Raw genomic sequence first — 10999 nt, 5'->3', positions numbered from 1 at the left:
ACCAACCTTGTGGTTCCAAGTCCAGTGTTGATCTTACAATGCCACACCTGAAGTCCAGCATTTAGTATAGTACAATCTAATATTCCTGATAAAATGTTGGTTATTATTTGCTACTATTGGAAAACTAATTAATACTATAAGTATATGGAGAAGGCTACATATTACCTAAATCAGACAAATGGCAGAAGTTCAGGAAGTATTGTTTTTATATGAGATACTTTCCAGTTGTGTCTTTAAGACAAAAAACAGAGCTGTTATTTAACACAGTCCGTGGGTTACTGAGGAGTATCACCTGTACCCTTTAAAGAGAAATCCCAAGTTCTACTGTGTAGAGAACAAGGGTAGAAGTATATGTGGAATAACCACATGAAGCAGGCTTTTGGGGGTGACCACTCATCAGTCAGCCACCACTCATCTATCAGTTTGCCTTACTACGGTGGTTTGCATTTTGCTGTGATTCTGGAAGCTATGCCACCAGGAATACCATAAGGTATCACCCATTGTGGATAGGTATTAGCTGAGCTTCCAGACTAAGACAGACTAAGAAGAAGGGGATATGGACTACGTATGAATGTATAGTCACTGAAAACCTTATGAATAGCAGTGGAACATTATCAGTACCCGAATAGTAAATGGGGAAACATGAAGAAGAGCACCAGACTATTGTCAGATACAGTGCCATAAAAATAAGGCCCTCAGGTTGGAAGGCCCTCAAAATACAACTGGGGGAAGAACTGCTTCCTCAAAGTGAGTTGACCATTATGAAATGAATACAATAAAGCTTTTGGGACCTTCATTTGCCGATGAGGCACAACTCAGAATAAGGAGAAACACTTATAAATAACTATTAATAATCAGAATATGGACTGTACAAGTATGAATCTGGGAAAATGGAAGTTGTCAAAAATGTAATGGAACATATAAACATTGATATCCTAGGCATTAGTGAGTTGAAATGAATTGCTGTTGTTGTTGTTAAGTGCCATCAAGTCAGTTCCGACTCATAGCGACCCTGTGTATGCTTTCTGAGGAGTAGCTGGTGAGCTTGAACCACCGACCTTGAGGTACAAATGGACCTTGCAGTCCAGAGCATTAACTCTCAGAGTCTTGGTATTGACCATTTTGAAACTGATAGTAATATGGTTTACTATGCCAGGAATGACAAATTGAAGAGAAATGGTGTGGCATTCATCATCAAAAGGAACATTTCAACATCTATATTGAAGAACTACACTGTCTGTGACAAGATAACATCCATAGGTCTACAAGGAAGACCAGTTAAAACCATTATTATTCAAATTTACACACCAACCACTAAAGCTAGTGATGATGAAATTGAAGAATCTACCAACTTATTCACTCTGAATTTGATCAAACATGTAATCAAGATATATTGGTAATTACTGGCAATTGGAATGCAAAGATTGGAAACTAAGAATGAAGAGGAAGCAGCAGTGGTTGGGAAAATATGGCCTTGGTGATAGAAATTATGCTGACGATCACATGATAGAATTTTGTAAGACCAATGACTTCTTCATTGAAAATATCATTTTTAAACAACATAATAGATGTCTATATACACATGGACCTCACCAGATGGAATACACAGAAATCAAATTGACTGTATCTATGGAAAGAGAAGGTGGGAAAGCTCCATATAATCAGTCAAAGCAAGGCCTGGGGCAGACTGAAAATGACCACTAATTTCTCATATGCAAGTTCAGGCTGAGGTTGAAGAAAATTAAAACAAGTCCACCAGAGCCTAAATATAACCTTGAACATATCCCACATGAATTTAGAGATCGTCGCAACAATAGATTTGATGCATTATACACTATTGACAATAAACCAGAAGAGTTGTGGGATGGCATCAAAAACATCATGCAGGAAGAAAGCAAAAGGTCATTAAGAAGAAAAAAAAAGGGGGGGGAAAGACCTAAATGGATGTCAGAAGAGACTCTGAGACTTGCTTTCCAACATAGAGTTGTTAAAGCAAATGAAATAAATGAGGAAGTAAAACAGCTGAATAGAAAATTTCAAAGGGCAGTTCAAGAAGACAAAGTCAAATGTTATTAAGAAATGTGCAAAGACCTGGAGTCAGAAAATCAAAATGGAAGAACATATTCAGCATTTCACAAGCTGAAAGAACTTAAGAAAACATTCAAGCCTCAACTTGCGATATTGAAAGATTCTATGGGCAAAATATTGAATGATGCATAAAGTAACAAATGAAGATGGAAGGAATATGCAGAGTCACTGTAACAAAAATACATGGTCGATGTTCAACCAATTCAAGAGGCAACATGTGATCAAGAGACAATGATACTGAAGGAAGAAGTCCAAGGTGAACTGAAGGCATTGGCAAAAAAAAACAAGGCTCCAGTGACTAATGGAATACAAATTGATATCTTACAACAAACTGATTCAGCACTGAAAGCACTCACTCATCTATGCCAAGAAATTTGGAAGACAGCTATCTGGTCACCAGATTGGAAGAGTTCCATATTTGTGCCCATTCCAAAGATGTGACCCAAAAGAATACAGAAATCAAATATCAGTAATATCATATGCAAGTAAAATTTTGCTAAAGATAATTCAAATGCAGCTGAAGCAGTACATTGATTGGGAGTTGCAAAGATGTCAATTTGTGGACAAAAGTGTGACTGACATAAACCATGGTATTTTCAGTAGCCTCATATGCATGCATGTGAAAGTTGAACAACGAATAAGGAAGACAGTAGAAGAATCGATGCATTTGAGTAATGGTGTTGGAGGAGAATATTTAAAAGTACCATAGACTAACAGAAGAACAAACAAACTGGTGTTGGAAGACGTACATGCAGAATGCTCCTCGGAAGCCAGGATGGCCAAACTTTATCTCTCATATTCAGACATGTTATCAGGAGGGACCAGTCCCTGAAGAAGGTCATCATGCTTAATAAAATGGAGGACCAGAGAAAAAGAGGAAGACCCCCAATGAGATGCCTTGGTGCAGTGACAGCAGCAATGGCCTCAAGTGTAGCAACGAGTATGAGGTTGGTGCAGGACTGGACAATGTTTCATTCTGTTGTGCATAAGTTTGCTTTGAGTAGACACAGATTCAATGTCACCTTACAACAGCAGACATATAAAGCAAAGTCCTGGTGTAGCACTGTTGGATAAGCATGGGACTACTAAGCACAAAGTCAGCTGTTTAAACACACAGTTCCTCCTTGGAAACCCTCTATGGGGTAACTATGAGTCAACACTCAACAAGAACTATGAGACAACACTCAACAAGAACAAGAACAGATGTATAAAGCAAGAATACCTTATAAGCTAAACATACTGTCCATGTGCATGCGCATTTTTGTGGAGAATCTTTGCGTCTTTCAGATCCTCAAAAAACAAAAAAAAATCTGTGACATATAAAAAAAGAAATGGAAAAAATTAAGAATCACGTACATCAAATGATGCTGATATTCTTGGATGTAAAGCTCAAGATTAGACTCTAAGTATAAACCAGGCAAGTACCACTTTCAGCTATGGGGCCACGTGGGACTCAAAAAGTCATCATACTGAAGCTTTGTCCATGACACAACTCAACAACAAAAATGTTTGTTGTTGTTGTTAAGTGCCATAGAGTCGGTTTCGACTCTAGCAAACCTGTATGGGATTTCCAAGGATAGAGTATTGAGTTTGAACCATTGATCTTGTGATTCAAACTGACCTTGTGATCTAGTGCTTTATCCTACAGCGCCACACCAGGACTCCATATAGATGTTTGGCAAAGCCTATTTCTTAAATGCTAAAATCAATTTCAAGAATGATAATAAAAAGCTGTTTTCATAATCTCTGCTGTTCGTCAGAAACTAGATAGAAAAGAAAAGCCAGTTGCCATTGATGTTAACTTTGACTCATGGTACCTCTGTATGTGTCAGAGTAGAATTGTACTCCATAACTGTTTTCAATGGCTGATTTTTCAGACATAGATCACAGGCCTTTGGGTAGGATAAAACCTCCAACCTATTGTCTAGCAGCCAAGCATGTTAAATGTGTGCACCACCAAAGGCTTTATTAGAAAATAGTTTATTCTTTATTTGAAAATCAATTCCTGAGGAAGTTTTATACACTGAAAACTATGTCAGGTGTCAGAGTTACAGAAATGATTCAAGTATAGTTTCTTTGAAAGAAATATCGCTGGCTTGAGGTTACAATATTGGCCAGAGCTGGAAACAGACCCAGAACTCTACCTCCCCAAGCCACCAGAGTGCAAGGTAGAGGCAGCAGAAATTTCATGTGAGCTTGCCTGGACTGGTAGTTTAAGTTGTACATGCACATACTTTCTTGAGAAAACAACTAGGCTAATATGGACTTTCTTTAATGTGTCTTTTGTTTGGTTCTGTTATGCTTTGTTTGTTATTATTATTGTTGTTGTTGTTGCCTGTTCTGTTTTAAGAAAGAAATGAAATCTCTTTCTAGAGAAGGGATAAATCTTGGTTTTTGACATATCACAATCTGACCAAACCCTGAACATTGCATTCTCTGAACTATCTTCTCAATGTGTCTGGGATGGTTAACCCCACAACAGTTAAGGAATTTTAGAGAAGGAGATTATGTAAAATCCTGAGATTAGAAGTCGAGATGAGGCAGGAATCCTTGGGGGACACACAATCCCTCTGCCTCCTGTATATCCAATATACATTAAACCTTGTTTGCTTTACCATTTTTTTAAAAAATGTTTTTTTAAAGAAGTGAATGTTAAGTTATCCTTCAGCATTTTAAGATTATTCTACTAACTGATGGTATTTCTAGTTTATGAATCTGTCTTTCCTATCAGTTTTGCATGAACTTCCCTTACTACATGATCAGTGATGGAATGTGGTCACTGGGATGCCAAATTTTAAATATAGGCTCTCAGAGTCCAACTGTTCTGTTCCTTGTTTTTATGATTGCAGCAGAATGTGAAAAATAGGGTGAACTTATTTTTTAACACCTCAGTTTTATCCTCTACAAAATAGAAATTATATGAATATAGAATCGAAAACTCATAGAGAAATTACTACCATGAAGTAATTATAACATGAAGTACTTTGCAAATAATTTAGTATGCCAATACCTTTTGATATGTCCAACTTTTTTTCTCTTCAAAAACCAAGTCACATCTTTTAAAACACTAGCTATGTTTAAAAGTGATGAAATTGACAATAGAAAACTCAGACTTTGAATTATTTTACTTGAAATAAGAGCAATTTGCTGGTTTCCTTAAAGAGCTATTGAATTCAAGAATGGGTTCAAGAGTGTCTTGAGGATTTTGGAGCAATCCTGACCAGGATGAAAGGTTTACCTTCTTCTCAGAAACAGCCCTATAATTTTGATCCCAGTTATTCATTAACTAGCAGTACTGAATCTTGTTCAAGAGCTTAACAACTATGCATTAGACAAGCTTTCAAACCTACCCACATTTCTGATCTGAATTCAAAGAAGCATTATTTTATCTCGATACTGTGTTTTATGAGTAGTTTTCAAGTGCTAAAAAGTTGCTTTATTTCCAAAGCCTGTGGCTATTGCCCTTGGCTTTGAGGATAATGTTAGAAGTGGCTTTTCATGATTATACTAGGACGGGAGCAAATCTTAGATTTATTGGCACTTCATACATGAATCCAACCATTGGGGGAAGTATTTGTATTCATAAAATAGCACTCAGGGGGAAAAAAATGACAGGAATATTAAATGTCAAGACATTAGTTAAAGGACCAGGTGCTTGCACAGCACAATGTAGCTCAGACTGAAGACATGGCCCCGTGCCATTTTCTAAGTGATGTTGCAGGCGGGTGACCATCAACCATCTCTGGCTTGCAGGTCACTGTGAGGTTTCAGTCTACACTCAGGCAGGGAGAAGGGTGTACTGATTTCATAGTACACCAGCCAGTTTCTTCTATGGCTTCCACTTTTCTTCAAAGCAGCGTTCCTTACATTCAAATTTCTTGACACAGATTCAACTAATCTTATTAGTAGTCTGACAACTGCCTATCTCCATAGAATACAAAAGAACTCTTAACTCTTGACTTAAAATGCCTTTCTAGACTTTCAGATATCTTTTTGACATGTTTTGTTGTAGGTATTCTTGGACTCTTACTAGAAATTTTTCCATCAGATCTTATTTCCCCTTCTTCCCCACACCTTTAATTTATCTGCCTGAGTTTTATAAATGGCTGGAGGGAAAGAGCTGTTCATCACTTAACCTGCTCCTTATAATAATCTTCTTAAATGCATATTTTCATGTGTCTATTATGCAATACATGTTTGTCTCATAACACATGATGACATAACACATACCAAAACATGAATCATTCTCATATAAACTTCAAAAAAAATAGCCTTTGCCCAGCCAAGTCTGCAGTTGGTGGTTTGTTCACAGAACCATGCGTGCCTCTGCTCAAAAGGGCAAGATGCATTTATGAGAGGATTATATAATAAAACATATTTCCTTCCTTGACTTTAACGTGTTAAACACCAAAATTAAATTTAAAAGTCATACCCCCAAAAAGAAAAACAATTTCATCGTTTCTAAGGATTCCAATTTCTGGGTTTTTTTTGTGTTCAAAAAAGATAAATTGCTCCATATTCTCTGCTTTACAAAGGATAAATCCAAACTGAGGCAAAGCTTCTTAATCTTCAAAGCCAGTAGAGAGGGCAGGAATAAACTTCTTCCCAAGCAGAACCTAGTGCATGAGTACATCTAGCTCTTGAAATCAAAAACAGGCATTTCCAGTGAATTTCATAGGTCAGAATAAAGTCTTTTTTTTTTTCCTTAAATTCCAGGTTCAAATCTAGAATTCCATGCCAATCACAATATCCCCCATGATGCCTTTCTTGCACCACCATAGCCTGTTCCAGAGTTGAACCACTCATGGAAAGCCACTTATTCCCTTCAGTCTCAGACCTCAATGACTTAATCGTTACTTCTCCAACCTTGACTTGGCCCAGCACTCTTACCAAAGCTCTCTGAGCAGTAAAGTAACTCTATTTCTAATCTTGACTCTCTACGTAGACTAGACTCCAACACAATCTCAAACTAGGACCACTTCTTTTCTAAACCTAAAGAGCCACGGGCTCCTTTTATCTTTAGATAGTCCTTTGGTCTAAGTAAAGTATTTGCTAAATGCTTATCACTCAAGATGGCCTTTCCTAGTGAATTAATTATAATCATACCATAGTTGTTGTTAAGTGCCGTGAAGTTGGTTCCAACTCACAGTGACTCTATAGAGTTTCTGAGGAGTAGTTAGTGAGTTTGAACCACTGACCTTGCAGTTAGCAGACAATGCTTATCCTATAGTGCCATATCAGGACTCCAATACCACACTACAATGTACTGTCTCAAGAAATCAGAGAAAGTTGTACAAATACTGCCCTGCCATCTGATGGTTATATAATCTTAGACATACCACTGACCTTCTCAGAGCCTTAGTTGCAAATGTGAAGGAATATACAGCATGATGGAGACCCAGATTAAGACGTGGAGTGATCATTGTAAAAGTACATATAGTTCAATAAAAAGTATTTCCCTCTACTACGAAGGAGTTGTTTATCAAGTCCCAGTAAATGATGGCTTATTTATCCAAATCTTTCTCTGTTCTGGTTTGTGAAAATAGAAAACATTGTGGCAAATAACTCTTAAATCAGAAGTTATTACTCTCATGATGACGATTCACAAACAATACTCACAATGTTTAACTTCATATGGCAGGACACAGTTTTAGAAAAAGAATACTTGGAGCAGAACATGCATCACTCTGAAGGCCCTCTTGTAATATTTCTGCCAGGGCCTCATCTTTCTCTTGCATAATGTAAGCCAGGCATCTGAAATAAGTAGTTCTATAAAATCCCAGGGCAAGAAAGATGCCAAAGCAATTATAGTTATGGTAAATTCAGAAGAGGAAAATGTACTTAAGATAGGAAGAAAATCTCAGTGGACATAATTTCAAGGAAAGGCAGTAGTTGGTCTTTGCCAACAGTCATTGGATGCCACTAGCATGGAGCAATTAGAGATGGAATGGATCTGCTGGAGCAAAAATGCAGCAATGGCAATGAAGCAGAACATTCAAACAGTGAAAGACCCTGTAAGGATAATGGAAGCATTTTTAGCACTTTGTATTTATGTGCTGTTTGTAATTTCTAAAAGCCTGACAATTTTTTATCTTGAGTCACAAATGAATCAGGGCAGGACTGATATATTGTTATCTTAGTCTCAAGTCTCTCCATATCAAAAATGTTCTTTCTTTTTCATTCTGCTTTTTTCTTGTCTGTATCCTTTCCTTCACTGCTAAACTTCTTAAAAGCAAAGTTTCCATTTGTTGACTCTGATATTTACCTACCATTTCTTAGTACATTTGCCATCTGGCTTCTAGCATCACCACACCACAGAAACTGGCCTGTTAAAGGTCACCAGCAACTTACTGTCAAAGCAAACAGTCTCTTCCCAGTCCTTCTCCTAGTGGACTGTCTATGCAAGTTGGCACTGTGGACCCTCCCACACACTTCTCCTTCTTTTCTTTTCTTTTCTTTAGTAATGCTTTACTATATTTTTGTTGGTGTGGCGCCATGAGTAGGATAAGCACTTAACCTTAAAGTCAGTTTGAACCATAAGATCAGTGGTTCAAACTCAACAGCTACTCCTTTGAAATCCTATACAGAGTCGCTGTAAGTCAGAACTGACTGCACAGCACTTAACAACAAATATAACAATTTTTTGCATATATTTTAGTCATATTGGTTAGATTCTTCACATTGGCTCAACATTCTCATTCTTTCCAGTTTAGTTGTTCCATTAACCTAGACTCAGAGCTTCCCAACCTTCTTTTACATCTATGCTTTAGAGAATGTGTTGGCCTTTTAATCGCATACAGATTTCTTTTTTAAAAGAGTACAGTATTCAAGGGTGATATTCATTGCTTTATGAGCTAACCAGCTAGTTGGGGGGAACAAAAGTGACTTAAATGGGAAAGTTTCAGTTTAAGGCTTAAAGAATATCTAATGATAATACTCATCTAGGGGACTGCTCCATTCTCCATGGGTCAAGTAAGTCTGGATTTTTTGAAAATTTGAAGTTTAACTCCATTTTTTCCCCCTTTTTATCAGGATCCACCTGGCCAGAATGATCAGTGGTGGTATCCAGGGACCATCGACTTCTCCCTGGTGTCAGGGTAGATGAGGTCATGGTTCATATAGACAATTAACCTTGTAGGCTGATTTCTATGCTGAATCTCGAGGGGTTTTTTCGTTCTCTTTTGGGCCAGACAAGTAGAGATATTTACAGTTTTAGCTTCAACATTTTGGTCTTTGATCCATTTAGAATTAGTTTTTGAGTATGCTATGAGGAATATATCCTGATTCATTTTTCTACAAGAAGATAGCCAATTTTGTTGAAGAGACTCTTTCTTCCCCATTAAATGAACTTTGAGCCCTTGTCAAAAATAGTTTCCTATAAACGGATAAATTTATTTCTGGGTTCTTGAGTTTGTTCTACTGATCTATGTGTCTATCACTTAGACAGTAGTGGGCATTTTACTGTATAATATATTTTGAGGTCAGGGAGTGTGAGCCTCCTACTTTGTTCTTCTTCATTAGTCATTTGGATATCTGTGGCCTCTTTTCCTTCTAAACTTGGTGATAGGTTTTTTATTTTAGTAAAGAAAAAAAAAAGTTGAAATTTTTATCACGATTGCATAGTATCCATAGTTCACTTTGGATAGAACTACCATTTTCATAATATTAAGTTTTCCCATCCTCGAGCGTAGAGTAGTCTTCCACTTATGCAGGTCCTTTTAGTCTCTTATAGTAGTGTTTTACCATTTTCTTGGTATAAGTCTTTCACATCTGTGATTAGGTTTATTCCTAGGTATCCATTTTTCTTTTTATCTTGGTACTATTGTCAGTGATATTGCTTTCTTGATTTCCTTTCCAGATTTTTCTTGTAAGTGTAAATGAACTCAACTGATTCTTGCTCGTTCATCTTAAACCCTGCAATATTGCTGAACTCTTCTACTAGATTCCATCCACTTCTTAAAGCTTTTCTCCCTGCCTTCTTTCTGGTTCTTCACTTAGTTTCCTTTTCCCTTTCTTTGCTTGTTTTACCCAGGGAAAGCATTCTACCAAATCACAGCCTTAATCGTCATCTTGCTTTACTTTATATTCTTATCCTTATGATATCATATACTTACTTCTGTGAATTCAATCATCATTCATGTAGTTTGATCAATCAGAGTCCAGTCAAGAGATAGACACCATCAGGCCACACCACACCAGTCACTTAAACAGGGAAATTTTAATATTAAAAATATTAAAAGGGTAAAATAGAACTCTAAGAGATACAGAAAATTAATTTCAGAAGATAGTTGTTGTTGTTGTTAAGTGCGTTTGAGTCAGTTCTGACCCATAGAGACCCTGTGCAGGGTTACTTAGGAGTAGCTGGTGAGCTTGAACCACCGACCTTACAGTTCTAGCTGACTTTGCAGTCCAACACATTAACCAACAGTGCCACATTTAGGTCTACAGGAAAGTGGTTGTTGTTAAGTGCCATCAAGTCGATTCTGACCCATTGTTGCTGTTGTTAGGTGCCATCAAGTTGTTACGGACCCATAGCGACCTTATGCACAGCAGAACAAAACACTGCCAGATCCTGGGCCAACCTCACTATTGTTGCCACGCTTGAGTCCATCAATGCTGTCTGTTGGGCAATCCATCTCATTGGAGGTCTTCCTCTTTTTCTCTGACCCTCCACCTTACCAAACATGATATCCTTCTACATTGACTGGTCTCTCCTAACAATATGTCCTAAGTATGAGAGACAAAATTTGGCCATCTGGGCCTCCAAGGAGTGCTCTGGATGAACTTCTTCCAAAATGGATCTATTGGTTCCTTTGGCAGCACATGGCACTTTCAATATTCTCCTCCAACACCATAACTCAAAAGCATCTATTCTTCCACAGTCTTCCTCATTCACTATCCAGCTTTTGCA

At 37.4% G+C, this 10999-nt stretch overlaps 1 protein-coding gene across 2 annotated transcripts in view; it reads left to right on the top strand.

The window, feature by feature from the left end:
* Positions 1-10999, top strand: part of GALNTL6 (UDP-N-acetyl-alpha-D-galactosamine:polypeptide N-acetylgalactosaminyltransferase-like 6) — a 2035427-nt gene that overhangs the window by 1973432 nt on the left and 50996 nt on the right. The window lies entirely within an intron of this gene.

Source organism: Chrysochloris asiatica, unplaced genomic scaffold, assembly GCF_000296735.1.
Source record: "Chrysochloris asiatica unplaced genomic scaffold, ChrAsi1.0 scaffold00066, whole genome shotgun sequence".
NCBI lineage: Eukaryota > Metazoa > Chordata > Mammalia > Afrosoricida > Chrysochloridae > Chrysochloris > Chrysochloris asiatica.
The sequence above is the reverse complement of the archived record's forward strand: the minus strand, read 5'-3'. Positions and strand labels throughout refer to the sequence as shown.